At 43.5% G+C, this 20,853-nt stretch overlaps 1 protein-coding gene across 1 annotated transcript in view; it reads right to left on the reverse strand.

Annotated features, from left to right (window-relative positions):
- The window catches only part of TTC3 (tetratricopeptide repeat domain 3), a gene marked incomplete in the record, with an annotated part of 2,769,029 nt that overhangs the window by 264,275 nt on the left and 2,483,901 nt on the right, over window positions 1–20,853 (reverse strand).

Here is a 20,853-nt window from a genome sequence, read left to right on the forward strand (position 1 = left end):
GTCAGTCCCCAGCTACATAATTTCTTGGGCGGCCTCAAGGAAGGATAAGCCACAGCACCGATGAACCAAAAGATATCCTGCTCCTCGACACGGCATCCAATTTATAGTGGGACACAAAGGTGTGAGAACTAGACTAAGTGACTGCAGCACAAATATCATCAATGGGGATCCTAGAAGAGCAAGCAGCAGAAGCAGCAATGGATGTTGCTGAATGGGCATTTGGAGGACCTGGCAACTGCCAACCATTCTTTTCATAAATGAAGGCAATAAAGTTAGTAATCCACTTTGCAATTGTCACGTTAGAAACAGCTTGATTCCTACGATTAGGGAAAAAGAAACAAATAACTGGTCCAACATCCTGAAGGGATTGGTCCTGTGGAGGTAGAATTGAAGCTGTCTATGAACATCCAAGGAATGCAGGAGGTATTCTCCTTTGTTAACAGTAATTTAATACATTGGCTAATATTGGCAGATGAAGCTGCCTTTGGTATGAAAGAAGGATTAGGTATGGAGGGGCACCCTATCCTTGTGGAAAATGATGCAAGGATGTTTAGAAGAAAGTGTTTGCAACTCAGAAACCTTTTTGCTGATGTAATGGCAACCAGAAAAGCAGACTTCCACAGCAAAAACTTCAAGTCACAATCCTTAGCTGGTTCAAAGGGACTCTGGGTTAAGGCTTGCGGAAGCAGAGTGAAATCCAAAAGGGCGTAGGATCTTTAGTAGGAGGCCTCAAGAGAAAAAAACCTTCAAGACGGCTTGGCAACGTCTAGCCAAGCAATAGATCCTGAAGGTTATCCTGAATGAAAATTGGAAATAGCCGCTAAATGGAGTTTAATGGTAGCAAAACTAGAACCTTGCTAAAATAAAGATTTCAAAACCCACAAAATAGAGGGAATGGAAGCTGAAAAGGGATCGATGTTATTACTGGCTTCCCAAATCGAAAACCTCTTCCAGTTTGTAAACCTTCTTAGTAGATTGTTTCTGAGAAGCCAAGAGGATAGTTTTGACTGGAGTGGAAAACCTGGGCCCTCTAGCAATCATGGAACTGGAGAAATAATGCAGTCAACTTGAGAGAGTGGAGATCAGGGTGGCATCCTAATGTCAGATGAAAAAGGAGATCCGGTTTGGGTTCCAACATCCAAACAGGATGTTTGAGAAGAGACCAGAGGAAGGGGAACCAGCCCTGATGAGGCCAGAAGGAGGCAATGAGGATTAGAGAGCTCTTCAACCATTTGGCTTTCTGAAGAAATCTTGGAATCAGATGGAGAGGAGGATAGGGCATACAGGAATTCTGGAGGCCAATCATGGACCAGAGCATCCCGAGGGAATCCTCCCGATTGGGGAATCAGTGAGAAATAACTAGTGCATTTGGTATTGTAAAGGCACACAAAGAGGTCACAGGAGGGGGAACCCCAATGCTTGAATATCTCTCTTGCCACTGAATGACGGAGGGACCAATTGTGAGGCATCAGAATAGACCTGCTGAGCCTGTCTGCTAGTACGCTAGATTTCACCAGTATGAGAGTTTCAAGAAGAAAGTGGTTGGAAGAGATCGCCCATTCCCAGACCCTCGTGGTCTCTCTACAGAGACGGTATGAATGGGTTCCTCTTTGCTTGTTGATATACCAGACAACTGACATGTTGTCGGTGTGAATTGCAATTATACCTGGAGGGAGGATATCCTGAAAGGCTTATGACAACAGAAAAACTGCCTCATCTCCAAGACACTGATATGCAGACTGGTCTCTGAGTCCATGTGTCTTGAACCATCTTCCCCTGGAAATGCTCCCCCCCACCCTAGATGGGAAGCATCCGTGGTCACAGTGGCTGAGGGTAGGGAAAGAATAAATGGTCTGTCTATTGTCAAGTCTGTTTGAATCCACCACGTTACATGGGATCTGCAAATGTTTGTTAACCTGACAGGAGCAGACAGGGGATGACATAGAATGGACCATTGAACAGCTAGTGTCCACTGGAGAATACGCATATAGCACCTTGCTAGCGGAACCAAAAGAGTAGCAGCTGCCATGCTTCCCAGAGACCTTAGTATCACTCTGGCAGTAGGAAACTGGGAAAGCAGTCGCTTGAATCTGGGACTTCAACTTGTCACTGTGACGTTGGGGCAAAGCAGCTATCTGGGTAAGAGTGTTCAGATGTAGCTCAATGAACTCTAGATTCTGAACGGGCACAGGATGTGACTTCTTCACATTTATGGTGATGCCCAAACAATGAGACAGCTTTTAAAGGTAATCCATGGACCAAGAAAGTTGACGCTGAGTGGGAGCAGTCAGGAGCCAATCATCCAGATACAGGAATATCTGAAATCCCTGCAGATGTAGATGAACTGCAACCTCTGCCATGCACTTGGTAAACTCCCAGGGGGCTGAGGTGAGGCCAAAGGGCAGAACTCAAAACTGGAAATGATTGGCTCCAAGACGGAAGTGCAGATCACTTTTAGAGCACTTGTCTATTTTTATGTAATAGTACGCACTGAAGTCCACCGAGCACATCTAATCCTCCTTCCTCAGCAGTGTAAGAATGGACTGTACTGTAACCATCCAGAACTTGGTCTTCTTCGCGAACAAATTGATATTGCTTAGATCCAGAATGGAACACTGGTTCTCCTATTTTCTTTGGCACCAAAAAAGAAACAGGAGTAAGTTCGGGACCCTTTCTGATCGGTCAGGACCTCTTGGATGACTCTCTTCTGCAGCAAAGCAGCGATTTTGGCTACTGCCAACTCCCTCTGAGTGGAATGTCAGGGAGTGTTTTCAGTATCTTTGGGGGAGAAAGGGAATGTAATAACCTCTGGATATAATTTTTAGCACCCAAACATTTGATGTGATTTGGGCCCAGGTGCTTGAGTGTAGGGAAAAACAACCCGCAACTGCCTCCAGAGTAGGATAGTCAGGCAGCTCTTCAGGAGCGCTGAAAAGGCTCTTCGGGAAAGGATTCCTTGGAGCCCTGGTTCTGCAGGCCCCCTCTGCCACTAGGGCAGTGTCTCCCATTATAAGCCCCTCTCCTCTGCCTCTGGAGGGGAACTGTCCGCTGTGGTCAGGCAAGGAGCCTTGAGACTTGCAAAACCAAGTATTTCTTAGCACCCCTTTGATTCCTGGAGTAGGTTCATTGGGGGACAGAAAACTTAACCCCTACAGCAGACATGGTCTTGTTTTCTTGTTCACAGAGGGTCAGGGTGTCCTTCACAGATGATCCAAACAGCAAAGAACCATCATATGGGGCAATGACAAACGATGCCTTAAAGGGCTTGGCGAAGTCACAAAGTCGCATCCAGGCATGACGGCACATCACGATGCCGCTGCCAGCTGTCCAGGAAGAACCCTCCGCTGAGTGAGAAATAAGTCTCATAGAGGAGTTGTCTGTAGAAGTAAGAGTGACTAGCTTAGGGGAAATTTTATTGAACACCTCTTTAGGCATAGACTCCACTATGGAATCAGAGTTCCTTGATCAAGCTGCTCTGCAGGCGCGTAAAGTGTGGCACGTAATTTAGTGCCCTGAGCGAATAAGTTGAAGAGGCAAAAGTGTGTTTCCCAAACCTGTCCATCGCTCTGGACTTCAACAAAGTATTAGTTTAAGGGTGTGCACACTTGCACAACCTGCTTATTGTACATTTTTTATTTTTTATATTTTTTCCCCTAACAGATTTTTGTTTTTCAATTGAATTGTACAGGTTATAGGTCACATTAAAGGTGGGGAAAGTTTTGAAATGATTTAATGTGGTCACATTTTTTATATCATAAAAGCCTGGCATTTTAACAGGGGTGAGTACACCTTTTACATCCAGTGTAGGTACTTAAGAAATTTCATGTTTTTAAACAACAATTTTGGTTCTAAACTAACCAGCTCTTTAATTTTCTCATCGGCCAATAAAATATTACAATGTTTCTTAAAGACATTGCATATGGTATTCACATCAGAAGAATAAAACAAGGAGATGCCTAGTTTAGGAGGGATCAGACTTCACAGAATTATTCACTGTCCAGGGATGGAGTTCTGAAAAATATGGTCTATCTCGGCCCCTCCTATCTAGGCTCTCACTAGACAAAGGCTCATTCATCTCAAACTGAGGGTAGCCTCTAGATCTCAAGTCAATTCTAAACTCAGGCAAGTGCTGTTCAAACTCAGCATAATCACAAGTAATGATAGAGCTTTGGCCCATGTAGCTGTGACCGTTACTGGCAATGTACCCGTTACTGTGGTGAGTGGCACTGCCCCTGACATCACTGTCACTGTGAATACAGCTTTGACCACCAACTTTCATTCTGAGCTTACGGTGTTCAATGATGTGGATGCACTACCTCTGGATGGGGATGTGCACAGGAAAACTACCTCTGCACTTTCATCAGGCCACACATCGTTTTTTCTCTCTCTACTGTTACTCATAAGAGATGCCTCAATTTCACAAACATCTTGAAACAGGGTAAGGAAATGGCAAAATCCCAGCCAGGAACTACCTATCAAGGTCATGTGGGATCCAGTAAAGGATCCCTAGTCTGGAACATCTCTTTGGTACAGCTTACCACTCAACAACTTTCTCTTTTGGAAAAGGGACAATCTTTCATAACATCTAGGACCTTGGACTTTTGTGACATTATCCTTGACCTGAAATCCTTCACAAGGAATGTTATGCTTAAACTGATGTTTCCCACCATCAAGGTGGGAAATGTTTTTAAGAAACCAAGCACCTTTATATGCCTTCATTGCACCCAGTTTTGGAAGTTTTCATGACATGAGAGTCTGCGTATCTAATTTTGCTATTTCTGATCACCGAAGTAAGAATAAAGATAACTTTTAATTTGGGCAAGGAAGAATACATAAGAGAACTACAGGACATGGATGAATTGATTATTCGCCCAGCGGATAAGGGTGAGCTATTGTGCTCATGGACAGTGATTTTTACTATACTTGTATGATGAATTTATTCTCTGATACTTGAACTTATTCTAGTATTAGAAGGAACAATTTAGATGTCATTGTCCACAATTTACTTGAGTTATATGATTGTTATATGAGTAGATACATTACGAGAGATTTATATGACTATCTGAAGGTGGATTCTTCATTGATTCCTGCTCTGTACGGACTTCCTGAGGTACACAAACACCCCACCCTTCCTCCAATGAGACCTACTGCTTCTGGAAGGGGTTGGTTAAGAGAACCATTGTCCATTTAAGTACAGAAAATTATTAGAACAGTATTAAATACGACTCAAACTATATTACGAGATACCAAACAGTTTCTGCAATCCCCACATTGCTCTAGTGAGTTGTCTGAGATCAATAATATCCTTTTGGTTACATCAGATGTCAGATTATTATTCACTGTTATTCCCAATGAAGAAGATATAGTTTCAGTTAGGGATTTCCTCTATAGCAATTCTTATTATTCTGCAGGGAAGATCAATTTGATATGCTTATTCCTTGAGCTGATCCTAAACAATGACGTGTTCTTTTTCAAGGATAATTACTATCTGCAGAACCTGGGGGTTGCGATGGGGACATCCTGTGACAACAGTTTTGCCAACTTAGTTTTGGTGCACTAGAAGATGACTCAGGTACTTGAGGGGAATCCTTTCTCTAGGTATATTAAATTCTATCAACGTTTTGTTTATGTTTTCTTGTTATGGGCTGGCTCCAACAATGAATTATTGAGTTTTGTTGAATTTTTAAACTCTTCTATGTCATGTTTTCACCATGAATGTATCTGACCATGAAATAGTTTTTAGATGGCCATACAAGTAAAACCTCTGATGGACATTTTACTTCCAGCATATACAGGAAACCATGTCGAAGGAATCAGATCTTAAACAGGAGCAGTATGCACCCTAAATGTGTTTATAAGAACATCATTAAGGATTGAGGAGTGAGGCTAACCCGCCTTACTTGTGATGATGCTGAGTTTGAGCAGCACCTGTCCGAGTTTAGAACTGACTTGAGATCTATAGGCTACCATCAGTTTGAGAAGAATAAGCCTTTGTCTAGTGAAAGCTTACATAGGAGGGACCAAGCTAGACCATATTTTTCACAACCCAATCCCTGGACAGTGAATAATTCTGCTAAGTCTGATTCTCCTAAACTAGGCACCTCTTTGTTTTACTCTTCTGATATGAATACCACATGCGATGTCCAAGAAAAATTGGAATATTTTATTGACTGATGAGAAAATTAAAGAGGTAGTTGGCTTAGAACCAAAATTTTTGTTTAAAAACATTAAAATCTAAGTGTCTACTTTGTTACAAGAACAACAATATTTTCATGCTAGGCAACGGTCTGATCAGGTAGGGACCTGCAGGTGTAGATCTTGTAACAAATGTGACTACACAGCCATCCATGCGAGTTTGTTTGCCCCTCCAACTAAGGGGAGAATATACATTTTTTCATTTTATGCAGACTGCTCAAGAGGGATATAGTGTATTTAACAAAGTGCACTGCATGATTGTACTTTTTATATTGGAAAGACAAATCACTGTTTGAAAGAACGTATTCAGGAACATCTTTAATATATCTGGACCTCTAATGCCAATAATGCTTTGGCTAAGCACATTATGAAATGTGGTAATACACACTCTTGCTTTACAAATCACAAAGATTAACCTCAGGTTAGGGAATGTTGTGAATAGGACTGAAGAGAATGATCTTAAGTGGATCATTTTACTACGAGCAGATAAGGGGTATGGACTGAATGAAAATGTACCAATGAAACTCCATCTGAAATCACGCCCCCTTTTCAAATGATTTGATTGGTTACATTGTATCCAGTTACTTGTGCAGTTTAAATGATAAATGCATCAATGGGCGTCTGTTTGAAATCAAACCCCTTCTTTAGTTGATTGGCTTGGTTTCATTTATACCCTTTGCCAATGTTCTCTCTAGCTTTACCATATGATATTTTGATGTTTTACTACTGGATGTTGTATTTTTTTTAACTGAATTGATGTTTTAATGTGTTTTTGGTTCTGAGGAAGCGCCATTTTATGGCATGAAAGCTCTTGTCCTATTTGTTTTATTGTTTTATTCATTAAACTGCTTGAGTTTTATATTAGTGCTGCTGTTTGTGTCCTCTTCATTTGGTTGGAGTACATTTTAATTACTGTGTCCATATTTCTTGAGCTAAGACGTTGAGCGATATGGCAAATTACCCTTGATGGTTATGAAGCACATGGTCAACAAAGTAATGAGCTGCAATGGTGCACTTACCTTTAAAAAGAAATTGTGGTGCTATTGTGTACATGTAGTACGACAGAGATTTTACAGTACTTTCCTGAAGTGCTGCAGGTTGGAAAAGTGACAACAGACAATGCCTGCAATATCAGATGAAGGACATGCTAAGTACTACATACACTATTTGTCTCATAACATCAAAATCTGATCATTGTGCTCATTCTGTAACCCTGATCTGCAGTATACTGTAAAATCACACAAAATATACACAGCCCTTTTTCTTTTCTACATACTTATGAAGGCCAACAGAAAATTATTCAAACTAAGTTGCAAAGTATATACACATCAGCCACAGATAACAGCTCAAAACTAACTCCTACCTTATGGATTATGAACCTGAAAACTCAAGAGAGACTCCAGTGTCTAATGAGCTAAGGGAGAGAAAGAAACCTCCTATAGAGGTCAAGCCCCACTAATGCAGTGAACAGAAAATATTATTGCCTCACCTTAATTCGTAATTAAGTGGTGTGCCAATTACACTTCAAAATCTTCATAAATATGGAAGTACATTACTTACATTTCCTGACGCCTTCTATTCTATCACCTCAGTGCCTAAGCTAAGCACATTAAACATATGCAAAAAAGATGTAGCATGGGGTTATGAATACATGGTGCTGCCTCTGGTTGCTCTGTATGGCTAAAGTAGACATATACTGAAAATAACATTAAACTACTGAAATTTAGAGCAAATCTGAACATAACTAAAGAAGAACTTCCACTTGAACTGTGTTACAGGTTGAAGGTGTATGAAAACTGAAAAGGTGTGAGGAAGATTAGTATGAAAAACAAAGGAGCAGATAAAACCTTTGACACTATTCCCCACTCGGGCATAATAGATAAACGCAACTTGGCATCAATCCATATGTTACCAGATGGGTGGCAAACTGGCTCACTGTTAAAACCCATGTAGTCAAAATAGGGAAAGCCACCTCAAGCAGTAGACCTGTAACAAGCGGCATACCCCAGGGTGCGGTCTTAGGGCCTCTGTTGTTTGGGATATACTTTTCTGAAGTGCAGGCCAAAACCACTGGGCTATGGCTGACCAAGTTTGCAGATGACTGCAAGCTGGCTGCTGTCATCAATTCCCCCCTAGTGATGTTGACATCCTCCAAGAGGGTCTCACTCAGACAAATGACTGGTGCCAGAAACATGGCCTCAAGGTGAATACCAAAAAATGCATCATCATCTCCCTTGGGGAGAGTGACGTCCCCACAAACTATCACATTAATAATGTCCTAAACACTCAATTAGTCGTGAGGGATTTGGGCAGCCAGGTTGATAGCAACCTGACTTCTGACCACCATGTTGCTTCTGTTGTATGGAAAGCCTTCTATATAGCCCACCTCATAAGTAAGAGTATCTCATCCAGGGACAAGGAGGTCATAACATTCTTGTATTCTTCCCTTATAAGGCCCATTATTGAGTACAGCACCCCTTTTGACATGTACCTCGCAAAGCACATGCAGTAGCTGGAGAGACCACAAAGGTTCCTCACCAAGAGAATCCAGGGCCTCAAACATCTGCCATTCACAAAAAGGCTAAAAGCCATATCCCTCTACTCGGTTTCATACAGACTCCTCAGAGGTGACATCTGTCTGTTATACAAGGCACTCAAGGACCCAACCTTGATGGGACTGCTGCATATCCGCAAGTCAAGTTCCACTCGAGTAACCCGCATGTGCGGCCTCAACCTGGTCCGTGACATCAATAAGACTTGCTGGCAGGACAGATTTGTGTCCTGGAGCCTCCACCATCTATGGAATAGACTCCCTCTCCATATCAAGCAGAGTACCTCTTTATACCCCCTTTTTAAGCACAACTTGGATAACTGGATGAGAAACAGAAAATATACCCTGGGATTCCACCCATGTCCCTGCTGGACAGGGGCAACGGGTGCTGATTTGTCTAAACATGGACTAAACTCTTGGCTAGGCTTATAAGGGCCTCAAGGCCAATAGCCTAGTAACCCTCCTATGATGTGAGATTCTGATGTCCCTGCTGAAAAAGCTTGAATGATTGCTATAACTGCATGCTAACAAGGTTAACAGCAGCAAGAAAGCACCTAAAGCTTAATCATGGAATTTCAGACTGTGTTTTTCAAACATCTGGAGTTGGTCAGAGGTAATGCGATGGAACATCTACAGTTACAGCAGGAAGTGAGGAGGCCTATCAAACAGTAGTTGATACAGAAAATAGGAACCTGAGCAAAGGGAACAGAATTTAATTGCTAAAGAGGTTGAAATAAGAAGGGCAAAATCTAGAATACACAGTGTTTTGGAGGGAGATGAATAGCCTAATTTGTTGCACATGAGTAAAGAGCTGGACTGGACAGATTTTGCCAAGGTATCTTAGACAATGAGCTAAATCGACATCATCCATCTTAATGAAGAATGAACAATCTCAAACAGGGTGTTAACGTACAGATAAAGCCTGGTAAAAAATCTGCTACTTCATAGCAGCATATTAAGCTGCTATGAAGCAGGGAGTGAAAAAAGTAAACATCTGCCATCTTTTACTCCTGCTAAATCCAACTTTGCGGTTTAGTGAGTATACAATAAAAGTAAAAAAAAAAAAAACTCGAGCAAAAGTACAATAGCACTTACAAGGACTTTCTATTTTATTTATCCCACACTGAGCGTTTTTTAAAATATTTTTATTAAATCACAACTGTAGTGATATAAGTACACATACGTTAACAGAAAAGAAAACAAATCATAATGATAGTTCTCGTTGTTCTTGTTCACTATACATGTACATACTACATTACATAAATTGCTCAATTCCTCCCATGACTTAAAACCTCACTCCTCCATCTGATCATCATTCTCCATGTACTATTCCAACAAATCCAATTTATTTTTAGGCTATTTGCTCTTTCTTGTTCAAAAGATCTTACCACCGGTTCTTTTACCTCCTTTATAATATTCAGTACTTCAGTTACAGTTGGCTTAGATTTTGATTTCCATTTTTAGTGTTTTTTTGGCAGCCACTAGTATTAAACTTAAGGTGGTACTACATTCTAGGCAATTCAGATCCTATGTCCCAGGTCAAAAGAATCATTTCCTTAATTAAAACCATTTGTTCCCTCCAACACTTCTGAAAAAGTAATCCACTGAGAGTTTTTAAAATTTGCAAACTGGTTACACTATGAAAAACATATTCCCAATTATCCCCCTTTCTCATCACACCTCCATCATTTGTTGTCTACCTGAGGAAAAACTCCTTAATGTCCACTTGAGGTGTACAAATACATATGCAAACACTTGCAAGTGAAAATTCTAAACCTTTTGGACTTCGTGCCATACTTGGGAGCCATACAGATGTCCTTTTATTGCTCTTCTGTAATCTGCCTTTCCAGTCTCCCTTATTAATCTTTTCTAACCTCCTTTGATTGATTCTTATAGTTATGTAGTATTTTATATGCCTTATTTTTTAATAATGGAAACAATCTTATCAGTTAAATTGTGAAGGACCCTCCCCCTCAGTAATTTATGGCCTGTATTTCCTCTATCAATGTGTTTTTTTTTTCTCTAAAATTCCCATGTTTAGGGGATTGTACACACTACACCAGTACAAGATGAGACTCTACAAACTGCACTACAACAGCATGTGCAGCCTGTGAACCTGCAAGCTCATCCATATGTATGAATTGAACACACTTCCTGCAACTCAAGATACTAATGATGAAGATACAGAACCAATACAGTACACAGATATATAAATATATATTTGCCTGACTTACTGGGAACTCCAACAACAGCTGCTGTATGAAGGAACCCATTCAACCACAGGTGTTGATGGGAGTGTAATTTGAGTACCAGTGAGAAAGAGTGTCATTGCAGGTTAACAGGTACAGTAAGAACATACTGGTTATATTTGACACTGGTGACACACTTTAACTGATCTATGACTAGGAAGCATCCTAAGCAGTAAAACCAATAAGGCTGCAGAAATTGAAGGATGGATAAAGGGCAAAGGCTCAGAAGGCAAACTTGTGAAGTACTTAAATATCAAAGAAGGTTCTTTCTTAAGTTTACAGACTCACTTTAGGTAGAGCATACACTAGGAGTACACATCCAGAGCATGACTAACTCTCTTTCTTTTGGCTTTGCTCCAAAAAGAAAACCCAAAGAACTGAATGCTTTAAGAACCATTCTTATATGTTACTTTCGGCCGGAAATGTGGATCACTCAAAGGATACCAAATTCCTGTGAAAGATCAAATATGGTTCCATAATGAAAAGGGCCTGAAACCCACAGAACCTGTGGGCCAGATATAAAGGTAACAAGAAGCTGTTCTCCAAGACTCAAACTTCAAAAGCTAATGAACAAGCATGTTTGAAAAGAAGACAGACAAGCCTGTCAGTTATGGTAGTTAAAATCCCAAGGGTAAAAAGGACTGCTTCAAAGGAAGACAGTGATGCAGAACATGCTTAAGGATCTGCACCACAGCCCTGCCCCTCTGAAAAGAAATGATAGCAGAAATAGCTGCTAAATGCTGCTCCCAAACCATGAAATAACCAAGACCCACTCAGACTGGTGACTAATACATGTCAGGGGTACATGCATACTGACCAGTTAGGGAAGTATATATTTCCTCTTAAGATGAACAGCATCAAACAAATAGGTCTGTCAGGTGTAAGCTTTCCTGGTAGCTTCCACAACCAAAAGGTCCAGCAAATCAAGTGGTCTACAATAAGAACAAGACCTGAAATGAAGCGGATTTCATGAAAAAAAGCTAACTTGGCTGCACAAATGTTTGACACCTAAAATATGCATAAATAAGACTGCAGAAAAGGCAACATCAAAACTGGATAAACAGAAGTACTTTTGCAGGAGTAAGCATCTCCTCTACTCCCACTACTTATAAAAACTAAATCTGAGATCACTATACCTCATGGCACAAGGCATTTTCTGGGATGCAAGTCTCTGATTTAATATATGTACAAGAAAAAAATAGACATTTTCACACTTCTGAAGGTTAAACACATCTGTGCCAAACAATAGTCATGCTCCTGGTGCAGCTGATTCCCATCAAGCCATGGTGGCTTTCTTGGCTTACATCTAGAAGGTTGCCTGCACTAGCAGGTACCGGACAGCCTAAAACACCACCCTTCTCAACCAATGAGAGGCAACAAGGATACCTTTTGGTATTCCTTCTTTGAACCACAGGCAAGTAGGAGTATGCCACAACACAGAAACACATCCAATACTGTCTCCTCCTCATCCTGATGCAGACAGTAATCTTCCTTATAAAATACAAATAGAAAAACAACCAATAAAACCTAGTGCAAGTCGCTATGCAGATGAAAAATACTCTGGCACAAAATGTGACTTTCAGTACTAAAAAGTACAGTTTTGTACCTACCATAAATGTAGATGTTCGAGTGTATACACTGCTGCAGTCACTACACTTAGGTTATCCTGCCGTCAGGCGGTTCCCCAGGCGGCCTGAGTTCCAAAGTCTTGGCCCGACGTCGGTTGCTGTCGCCTCCTCCCTGACGTCAGTGCGACAGGGGTATATAAGATGCAGCAGACGCCTTTTTCTGCAGTTTTTCTTGCCCCAGATGTCAGGTGCCCCCAAAGAGGTAGGCAATTCAAATTGCTAATAAAACATACATAAGAAAGCAAACAACAACTTTCAGTTACCAGCAAATACTCCCCATAGGTAGTAAAGGGTAGAAGACATAGGTACGGACCAGCAAATAAGTAAGAGGGGAAGGAGGGAGGGTAACCTGGACTGCAGCAGTGTATACACTCGAACATCTACATTTATGGTAGGTACAAAATTGTACTATGTTCATCATGTTACACTGCTGCAGTCATTACACTTGGGTAGAGTCCCAAAGCTGAGGTAGGGTGGCTGGGTCTATAAGGCATTAGGTGTGGCTATAAGGCCCTGCAGCACAGCAGTGGCGAAGCCAGCTCTGGATTTAGAGTATAAACGCAGATGGCAATGCTTGGTGAAGGTATGTACAAAACTCCATGTTGCTGCTTCCAAAATATCCTTGGTAGGTACTCCTCTGAGGTAGGCAGTTGGAGTGGCTGTTGCCCTGGTGGAGTGAGATCTAATGTTGCTAGGTATAGGTTTCTCATGGTGTGTGTAGCAGAAACGTATACAATGTCCTATCCATTTTGAAATAGTCTGTTTCGAAATGGCTTTTCCCTGTGCTCCTGCAGCATATGCTACCAATAATTGCTCAGATTTTCTGAAAGCTTTGGTTTTGTCCAAGTAGAAGCATAATTGCCTGTGAATGTCCAAAGAATGCAGTAGTCGCTCCCCTTTATTCTGTGGTTTTGGATAAAAAGTTGGCAAGTGAATAGTTTGGTTTAGAGCCACACTTGAAATCACCTTTGGCATAAACGTAGGGTTAGTTCTTAAAGACACCCTGTCCTGGTGGAAAAATAGAAGTTATGTCCTTACCATAACGTTCCATGTGGAGTGTTCATCTCGCCTTTGTTCTTACACATGGGTTCGGAGCCGATCCTCGGCTCCGTGTCGGCCGCTTGCAAGCTCTGCATCGAGAAGAAGCTCGAGACAATCTAATACCCACAATCCCCCTCTGCCTTTACCTCAGATCTAGTTTGCAAGCAAACCAGTCTCTAGAGAGACAGCACACTCATGCTTACATCACATATGCACAGAACTAAGAGTCTATATATATAAACATATATACAGAGACATAGACATATATCTACATATCAACTATGTACACAACATCTGCAAAGCAGAAGCAGAATGCCCCAGGCCAGGCATCAAAAAAGAACGTTCTTCTTAAGGGCGGGAGGGTGGGAATGTAAGAACAAAGACGAGATGAACACTCCACATGGAACGTTATGGTAAGGACATAACTTCTATATGTGATAGTGTTCAATCTCGCCGTTTGTTCTTACACATGGGTAGCGTCCCTAGCTCCTTGTTCCTGAGGAACTCACGGAAGGACGTTCCTGAGCACAGTGGAACCAAAGGTTGCCCTGTCCCTAGAAACCTTGTCTACCTTATAATGAGAAATGAATGTATGTGGCTTAGACCAAGTAGCAGCCGCACAAATAGCGTCTAGTGGTAGGCGAGCTGCATGAACCAGAGATGTAGATACTGATCTTGTGGAATGTCCTTTGGGTTTGTGTAAAAGAGATTGATTTGAAGAATCATAGACATAAATTATACAATCCGTTAACCACTTAGAAAGAGTTCTTTTGGTAACCGCCAATCCTTTTCTGTTATCAGCAAAGGCCACAAAAAGTTGATCAGTTTTTCTGTGATCTTTTGTTCTATCCAAGTAAAACCTTAGTTGTCTGTGAACATCTAATTTGTGCAACATATACTCCATTTTGTTGGAGTGATTCTTGAAGAAGGTGGGTAATTCAATGGACTGATTAATATTGGTAATAGAACAAACTTTAGGGAGGAAGGATGAATTGCTCAAGAGAAACTCTATCAGAGTGAAAGATCAAATAAGGGTGCTTGATGGAGAGAGCTTGAAGTTCAGATACTGCCTAGCGGATGTAATGGCTACCAAAAGAGAGTCTTCCAGGACAAAAATTTTAATGGGCAAGAGGAGGCTGGTTCAAAGGGGCAACATTAATTTAGATAACAACAAGTTTAGACTCCAAGGTGACGTAGGAGATCTAATTGGTGGTCTAATATGAAAAACTCCTTTTAAAAAGGCTTTACAAAGTCTGTGGGCCATAACAGGAGCCCCACATTCTTCCACATGGAAATTAGAGATGGCAGCCAATTGAACTCTTAGTGTGGCAGGAGAAAGCACCCTGATGGAACAAGTCCGTTAAAAACTCTAATATTTTATTCAAAGGAGCTATAAAAGGATCCACTTGCTGTGTATTCGCCCAGAATACAAATCGCTTCCATTTACTAGAATATGTTTTAGTAGTGGAAGCTTTATGAGAAGCCACCAATATATTTTGAACTGCCGGCGAAAGAAGATCAGACCTGGCTAAGTTGGGAATTGGAGCAGCCAAGCTGCTAGATGGAGGGACAAGAGCGCGGGATGGGGAACCCCTGACGAGTGAGTCAATAGATCTGGCTCTGGGTCCAGGATCCAGGGTCCCCGAATGCAGTGCGTCTTCAGGAAGGGAAACCAAATTTGACGAGGCCAGAATGGGGCAATGAGGATTATTGTCCTGTGTAGGTTTCTGGCTTTCTGGAGGAACTTTGATATTAGGGGAAATGGAGGAAATGCGTACAGGAGTCCCGGGGGCCAATCGTGAACCAGCGCGTCCCTGGGGACTTCCCCTGGAGGAGGTAATAGGGCAAAGTAGCTCCTGCATTTGGCGTTCACTGGAGACGCAAACAGATCGCAGGAAGGCTGGCCCCACATGCGAAAAATCCTTTTCGCCACTGACTGTTTCAGGGACCACTCGTGCGGTAACAGAATTGCTCTGCTCAGCCTGTCGGCTATGACGTTGGATGACCCCGGGATGTGCGTTGCTATTAGAAAGCGACCCGTGGACTCCGCCCACTGCCAGATTCTCATGGCCTCTCTGCAAAGTTGATAGGACTTGGTTCCCCCTTGCTTGTTTATGTACCAGACTACCGACATGTTGTCCGTCTGAACTGCAATAGTTCCCAGAGGAAGAAGGGGAGCAAAGTGTTGCAACGCTAGGAACACTGCCCTCAACTCTAGGACATTGATGTGCAGATTGTACTCCAAATTGGTCCATTTGCCTTGGACTGTCTGTCCCTGAAAGATGCCCCCCCACCCTATCAGGGAAGCGTCCGTGGTCACCGTAACTGTAGGTGTGGGTAGCACAAATGGTCTCCCCTTGGAAAGGTTGCACGTTTGAAGCCACCAGTTTAGGTGTGTTTTGCATGTGTTCATTATAAGAATCTCGTGTGTCAGAGGTAGTTGTTGGAACGACCATTGTGCAAACAGTAGCCATTGTAGGACTCTCATGTGCAGCCTTCCCAGGGGTATTGCAATAAGAGAAGCTGACATGAGTCCCAAAACCTTCAGTACCAGTTTTGCTGGAGATTTCCTGGAGAAGAGAAGAAGACGTATGTGAGTCTGAAGTGATAGTATCCTTTCTGGAGGAAGTCTTAGAATTAACTGACGTGTGTTTAATTCCGCTCCTATGAACAAGATACTCTGTGATGGCTGAAGTAAGGATTTTCCGAAGTTTACGGAAATTCCTAGGTGAACACACAGTTGAAGAGTATAATCTCTGGCCTGTAATAGTTGACGCTGGGTGGTGGCAGAAAGGAGCCAGTCGTCCAGATATGGAAACACCTGTAATCCTTGGCGTCTCAAGTGAGACGCTACCACTGCCATGCATTTGGTGAAGACCCTGGGGGCTGAGGTCAGACCAAAGGGCAGGGCTCAAAATTGAAAGTGACTGGCCCCCAGCCGGAAGCGCAAATGATCTCTGGATGCCCTGGCCATTTTGATGTGGTAGTATGCATCCTCCAGATCTATTGAGCACATCCAGTCGTCCTTCTGTAAGAATGGAAGGATCGATTGAAGCGTGACCATTCGGAACTTTTCTTTCTTGACGAAGGTATTGAGGTTGCTTAGGTCCAGGATGGGCCTCCAGTCCCCTGTTTTCTTTGGAACTAAAAAGAACCTTGAGTAAGTCCCGAATCCTTGCTGGTCCGCTGGGACTGGTTGGATGACTCTTTTTCTAGCAGCTTTGAAATTTCTATAGCTGCTGGCTCTCGCAGATGGGGCGGTACATCTGGGAGTCTTTTCTTTGGAATGGGATGGGATAGAAAGGGTATGCTGTAACCTCTGGTAACCACGCTTTTTACCCACTTGTCTGTAGTTATATTTTGCCAGGCCTGAGGGTATAAAGCTAAGTGACCCCCGACTGCCTCCAGAGCAGGACAGTCGGGCCTCCTCTCAGGAGTGCTGGAAAGGTTTACCAGGGAGTGTATCCCTGTCACCTTGATGCTGCGGACCCCCTCTGCCGCCAGGGCGACGTCTTCCACCTCTGCCCCCTCCTCTGCCTCTAGAAGGGGCATCACCCTGTGTGCCTGGGAAAGATCCTTGGGGTTTTCGAAACCACATTTTTCCACCGCGTTGCCCTTTGGGGTACGGTCTGGTTGGGGTGGAAAAACGGACTCCGACAGCAGACAGAGTCTTTCCCTCCTGTTCACACCGGGTAAGGGTATGGACGAGTTCACAATGGATGTAAGGGTATTAAGTTGCGCTGTCACTTTCTCTGAGACAGCAGCATCTGTAGTACCCTGGAGGGTATCTCCCAACTCTTTGACTAGATCCCTCTGTAGACGTGTAAAATGGGTCAAATAGTTCAGGGATCGCATGGAAAAAGCCGCTGAACTAAAAATGCGCTTCCCGTACCTGTCCATAGTCCTAGAATCTTTATTAGGGGGATGGACAGATGAGGAAGATTCCGACATCTCCTTTTTCGTGGCCGCTGCCAGCACCATAGCGTCCACTGGAACTCCTTTTGTTAAGTAGGTCTTGTCCTGAGGTGCAGTGATGTATTTATTGGGTTTCCTTGGGACTGGTTCCACTGTGTCAGGAGCCTCCCATGCCCTTCGAGCAATTAGTTCCATTAATTCGAAGGGCGGAGTGACCCAGGAGGAAGAAGGGCGAGCACCAAATGCCTTCAGCAAAACTGACTCATCCTCAGAAGGGGGAAGGGACTGCCAGTCACCTCTCTGTTTCAGGATCTCCAATATGTCCGAAAAAGAGACATCTTCTGAAGGTGACTTAGGGGACCCTTCTGACTCATCTAAGTCAGTATCGGATGTCAAGGATTCTTGTGGAGAATCCAAGTGTCTCCTCTTACACAATCTTTTCCTAGGGACTTCTTCGTGGGGAGCATCCGAAGAAGCCTCCGAGGAAGAGGGGGCACCCTCCAGGGGTGGCTGAGACACTGGTGCTCGACGCTTGGATGTGGCCGTGGGTGCAGAGGAGGATAACAGCCCTTTATGGGGAGGAGAGGTTGCTTCCACTGATGTGGTTGTCTGGGTAGACAACACCTTCCTCATTAGGTCGAACGCCCCCGGGTCCCGCATCGAAGAATCTCCTGGTTCCGAAGAAATGGGAAGAATCCTCGAAACAGGCACCGAAGGCATCGACCCCGAGGACGGAGCCGAATCTATCCGCCGAGGCCCGAGGGAAGAGTCGAACCGAACGCCGGTTCGACTCTCGGCCCCGGAACCAAGGACAGATCGTCGGCTCCGAGACTCCGGTATCGGGTCCGACGGAGTCGAGGTGAGAGGAACAGACCGAGAAAAGGACGGTTCTGGACCCGAGGGCTCCACAATCAGAAGATCAACCTCTTCCGGCTCCAAAGACTGAACAGGTCTCGGAGGAGGAATGGATGGAGACACTGGGAGGCCTTCAAGTTTCGACACCAACTGGGTGGAAACTGAAATAAGTTTGGACAGGGCCGAATGCTCCAATAACTTCTCCACATCGACATCGGAGAGTTTGTACGAAGAACGGGTCGAAGGAACCGAAGACGGAGCCGACCTCAATAAAGTCGAAGGAGGGAGCTCCATCACCGGTTCCAAGACTCGAGGCTCAGGAACCGACACCAGTTGAACACTCGGCCCCGAAGTCTGTGGAACCGGTGATCTAACTTTACCCGAAGAGCTCGGAGCCGATGACTTGGGCTCCGACGTCTTCGATTCCTTCGAGGATTTCGATGCCTGGTCAGAAGCATCCAGAGCCTCCTGAAAAGAAGGTTTTAATAAACCTCTGTTATTAAAGATAACAAAATTATCCAATAAAATATAACAAATAAGATATATCTTAACTTAAGATGCTCGAGCTAGCTCCCAGCGATGCGAAACGCAGCAGCGGCAAACTAGATCTGAGGTAAAGGCAGAGGGGGGTTGTGGGTATTAGATTGTCTCGAGCTTCTTCTCGATGCAGAGCTTGCAAGCGGCCGACACGGAGCCGAGGATCGGCTCCGAACCCATGTGTAAGAACAAACGGCGAGATTGAACACTATCACATTGAGGAAAGGTTCCACTGTCATTAGTGCCTGTAATTCTGAAACTCTTCGTGCTGATGTTATTGCCAGGAGCAGAGCAGTTTTCCCAGAGATATATTTTAATTCTGCTGTGCTAGCTGGCTCAAAAAGAGGTAAAGTTAATTTTTCCAACACAAAATTGAGGTCCCAAGATGGAGTAGGTGCTCTACGGGGCGGTCTTATGTTTTTAGCCCCTCTGAGGTACTGTTTTAGCAAAGGATTAGAGAAAATTGGTGGATCCGTGTTGTAATGAGCAGAGATGGCAGAAGCGTGGATCTTGATGGATGAAAAGGAGAGGCCTTTGTCCAGCATCTCAGTTAAGTACTGTAGTATCTGAGGAATGTTTGGGACAACAGGGTCAAGGCTGTGAGCCTGGTTCCAGGCACAGAATCTCTTCCATTTATCCAAATAGGCTTTCCTGGTACTAGGCCTTCTGGCCTCCAGAATGACATCCATAACAGCTTTGGAGAGAGGCATTGCTTGCTTGACCAAGGAATTTTCCTTGCAGCTAGGTTTAAGGTCTTTAGCTGACTGTGAAGTATCTGGTTGTGCTGAGTCAGCAGATGTGGGATTTGAGGCAAAATCCAAGGTGGTTCTTGTGCTAAGCTCTTTAAGATTGGGTACCAGTGCTGGTGTGGCCAGTCTGGTGCAATCAGAATCATCTTTGGCTCTTCTTGCCTGGCTTTTATGAGTACCTTTGGAAGGAGAGGCAGTGGCGGGAAAGCATACACTTGTAGGTTTTTCCAGCTGAATGAGAGGGCATCCACTTTCCATGCTTCTGGATGGTAACTCCCTTGTGCAGAAGTTCTGTAGCTGGCAGTTCATTGGGGATGCAAACAGATCTATGTCCGGGCTCCACCATTTCTGTGTTATCATTCTGAATATTTGTGGATTCAATTCCCATTCATGGGGATCCATGATGTTTCTGCTTAAGTAGTCTGCCAGTGTGTTTTTCTCTCCTGGCAGGAATTGTGCTTGCAGATGAACTTGATACTAAAGAGCTGTGTTCCACAAGGTCATGGCTTGTCTGCAGAGGGGGTAGGAATGAGTGACCCCTTGCTTGTTTATGTACCACATAACTATGGTGTTGTCTGTCTTTAGTAGTAGTTGTCCTGGATGCAGCAGGTCCTTAAAAGCTATAAGGGCATTTTGTACAGCTAACATCTCTTTTTGATTGATGTGAAGATGCCTTTGTTCTGCAGCCTATTTGCCCTGAATACATTTTCCTGCCATGTGTGCTCCCCAGGTGTAATCTGATGCATCTGTTGTCAGTGTTTGCCTGGCTGTGGGTTGAGTAAAAGGCTATCCCTTGTTGAGGTGACAAGCTCGAGTCCACCATCGAAACTCCTGTTGAAGGCAAGGAATTAGTGGTATAACTGTTTCCAAACTTTGACAGTGTTGAGACCATACACTCTCTAGGTACCATTGTAGTTTCCTCATATGCAGTCTGGCATATGGAATTAGTAGTATGCAAGATGCCATGTAACCAAAGGCCTGCAGAATTTTTCTTGCAGGGAGTTGGGTTTTTGTTGCCATCAATTGAAAGTATTGAGTCAGTTGTCCTTGCTTGTCTGGCGTGAGATAAGCCATCTGGGCCGTTGTGTTCAAGGTGGCACCCAGGAATATTATCTCTTGTGAGGGCACTAGTT

This window comes from Protopterus annectens, chromosome 5.part0, assembly GCF_019279795.1.
Source record: "Protopterus annectens isolate FY-2018-M chromosome 5.part0, PAN1.0, whole genome shotgun sequence".
Lineage (NCBI taxonomy): Eukaryota > Metazoa > Chordata > Ceratodontiformes > Protopteridae > Protopterus > Protopterus annectens.